The sequence below is a fragment of the Elephantulus edwardii genome, unplaced genomic scaffold (genome assembly GCF_000299155.1).
Source record: "Elephantulus edwardii isolate Elephantulus edwardi_28Jun2011 unplaced genomic scaffold, EleEdw1.0 scaffold00135, whole genome shotgun sequence".
Classification (NCBI taxonomy): domain Eukaryota; kingdom Metazoa; phylum Chordata; class Mammalia; order Macroscelidea; family Macroscelididae; genus Elephantulus; species Elephantulus edwardii.
In genome coordinates, this window is record NW_006399885.1 from 172479 (window position 1) to 175866 (window position 3388).

Below are 3388 nucleotides of genomic sequence, written 5' to 3' on the forward strand. Positions count from 1 at the left end.
TGAATGAATGAGAGGAAGAAATGGGAAGAATATGCTGTAAAAAATATTTTTTAAAAAACCAGTGGGAACAGAAAGAATCCTGTATTGTTTGTGACCTAACAGCCTGCAAGGCAGAGCATAATAACTATTTGTGGATTACAGTCATCTTTAGGTGAGCAGTCCAAAAGAAAACTTCACAGCATGTACAGCCAGAGGTAGAAAAATGCAGTGAACAAAATAGGAAGGAAGAGTGGTGGGCAACACTTGTCCCAGGTTAGATGAAGCCCTAAGAGGGTGAAACTCTCAGTATGATAAACCAAGCAAGTCAGCCAGAACTATCATCCTCTGACACACATCCATCTCCTAGTGGTGTTGTGTGATGTGTATTGGGATGCTAACCTCAGTGTACGAGCAGGAGTCTGAAGATAGGTTGACTCCTCCCATAAAGATACACAGACTTGAAAGCTCGGGAGAGAATTGCTAAGAGTTGACTGGGAAACAATGGGTTTTTCTGGGTTTAATATATGCCTCAATACTTCAAAAACAAGACTTATTGGGTCCTAAAGCTAAACTAGCAACTAAAACAACCCCAAACAAATAAACATAAAACAACACCAAAACAAAACAAAATGCAAAGTATCTTCTCTGATCATAAAGATGTGAAGGTAGAAATCAATATCAGAAAGAATCATGAGAAATAAATGCCAAATACATCACAAGAATTAAATAATACACTACTTAAAACCTACTGGGTCACATAAGAATAAAAAGTACAACGTTAAAAAACCTTTAGAATCAAATGAGGATGAAAGAAAAATTGCTCAAAAGCTATGAGACGTAGCCAAAATGGCACTCAGAGCAAATTTATAAAGATCAATAAATGTTTATGTTTAAAAAAGAAGAAAAACGCAAAACCAATGACTTTATCAGACAACATGAATGAATGGAAATGGAAGAGCAAGAGGAGATCAAAGCTATCAAGGAAAAGGAAATCATAAATATTAAGACACAAACGAGAGAAATGGGAAAACAAAATTAATCAACAAGACCAAAATTTAGTTCTTTGAAAGGATCAGCAGAGAGGAGAACCCAGACGGCCAGCTGGGTAGGAGCTGGGTTAGGTCAGGATGGGGGGATGCTTAAGATGCTTGTGATTGGCGAGAGTGTGGTGCACGAGTCCAGCCTGCTCTTGATGGTCACAGATGATACTTTTGATCCAGAACCTGCAGCAATAATAAGTGTTGACTTTAAGGTGTAAACCACTTCAGTGGATGGAAACAAGGCTAAACTGGCAATATGAGATACTGCTGGCTGGAAGAGGTTCAGAACATTCACTCCCAGTTATTAGAGAGGTGCACTGGGTGTTACATTAGTTAATTACATCACAAGAGGAGACAGCTTTGTCAAACTTGATAATTGGTTAAATGAATTGGAAACATACTGCACGAGAAATAACACAGTAAACATGTTAGTTGGAAATAAAATTGATAAGGGAAACCGTGAAGCTGATAGAAATGAAGGCCTGAAATTGGCACGGAAGCATTCCGTGTTATTTACTGAGGCAAGGGCAAACCCCGTGATGGTGTACAACGAATGTGCCTTTGCAGCACTAGTTGAAAAGATCATTCAGACCCCTGGACTGCGGGAAAGTGAGAGCCAGAATAGAGGAGGAAAACTATCACACAGAGAAGAGGTCATGGAGGAGGCACGTGTGGTGGTTACTCTTCTGTGTTATAAACTCTGGGAAATTCCATCTCTTGCCTTTTTGCTCAGACAGTGACATCTTTCTGTATATAAACTCTTTAACTATCTTAGGGACCTTGTAGTTTGTACATATATTTTAGGGACCTTGCAGTTCACACAAATTTGTTTTATATTATAAAGATAAATAATTGCAGGAAATTCCTCTCACTGGCATTCCCAGGTAACATGTTACAGCAAGCATGCAGTTTGTAGTCTACAGTTTTTAATGAAACATAAAATAGGTATACCTTTATAAGTACATTTGATTTTATGATTTCAATTTATTATGTATTTTTTTTAAAGAAAATACATATATTTGGTATATGTTGGTACAAGATCTGGTTTTGATCTCCTTTTCCCCTCAAATACGCCTACTAATTATTTAATTATTTGGTATCTAGAACTCCTCAAAACACTAGGAAGTACACTTAGATCATCAAATCTGGCAAATTGTCATTCAGGAATAATAAAGAGCATGATTCCACAGCTTTTCTAGGATGTTTGCTGACAGATTCTGTTTTAGTATTTTGAGTCTCATTACAGAAAGCCCCAGACAACTTAGAATTAAATCTATTTGTTATGATGTTGCTTCTAAACAAGCAGTGATATGTTTAAAAAGTTTGAGCTTTCTTTTTAATTTACATAGTTGAGTAACTCACTTGCATAATAACTGGGGTTTTAATTCTGTGGGTGTCCTGTCTCCATACCTTTTCAACCTGTATGCAGAACAGATTATCCGGGAGGCTGGGCTCTATGAGGAGAAATGCGGCATCAGGATTGGTGGAAGATCTATCAACAATGTGCAGATGACACAACCCTGCTTGCTGAAACTGAGAAGGACCCGACGCACCTGCTGCAGAGGGTCAAGGAGTGCAGCCTTCAGTATGGACTGAGGCTCAATGTCAAGAAGACAAAGATTCTCACCACTGGGCCAATTGGCAGCATCAGGATGGATAGTGAAGAGATTGAGACTGTTCACAGCTTTAGTTTGCTTGGCTCCATAGTCAACACTCTCGGCACCAGTAGCCAGGAAACTGAAAGACGTATTGTGATGGGAAAGTCTGCTGTTAGGGACCTCTCCAAAGTTCTGAAGAGCAATGGTGTCTCTCTGAAGATTCAGATGTGTCTGATACAGGCCATGGTCTTTGCGATCACTTGCTATGCATCATCAGAGAGTTGGACAATGACTAAGGACGATAGAAGGAGAATTGATGCCTTTGAGCTGTGGTGCTGGAGAAGAGTATTGAGGGTACCATGGACTGCTAGGAAAACAAACAGATTCATCCTGGAAAGGGTTAAACTGGCGGCTCCTTGGAGGCAAGGATTCTGGGGCTTCGTCTACCATACTTAGGACATGTTGTAAGGAGGGACCGGTCCTTGGAGAGGGACATCATGCTTAGTAGGGTGGAGGGACGGTGCAGGAGAGGAAGGCCCTCTATGAGGTGGATTGATTCAGTGACTGGGGTAATTGGAATGGGAGTGTCAGAGACAGTGTGATTGGCACAGGACAGAGCAGAGTTTAGGGCAGCTGTACATAGTGTCGCTATGAATCGCAAGCGACTCAACGGCACATAGCAACAACAACAACATTCATTCATGACCCTTCTGCATGATTTTTAGTCATGCTGTGGTTGGCAGAGTGATGGTAAAGGTTTTCCTCCATTTT

General features: G+C 40.3%; 1 pseudogene; it reads left to right on the top strand.

The window, feature by feature from the left end:
* The first annotated feature begins 1114 nt into the window (after positions 1-1114).
* Positions 1115-1716, top strand: LOC102843976 (annotated as a pseudogene).
* The last annotated feature ends 1672 nt before the right edge of the window (positions 1717-3388 follow it).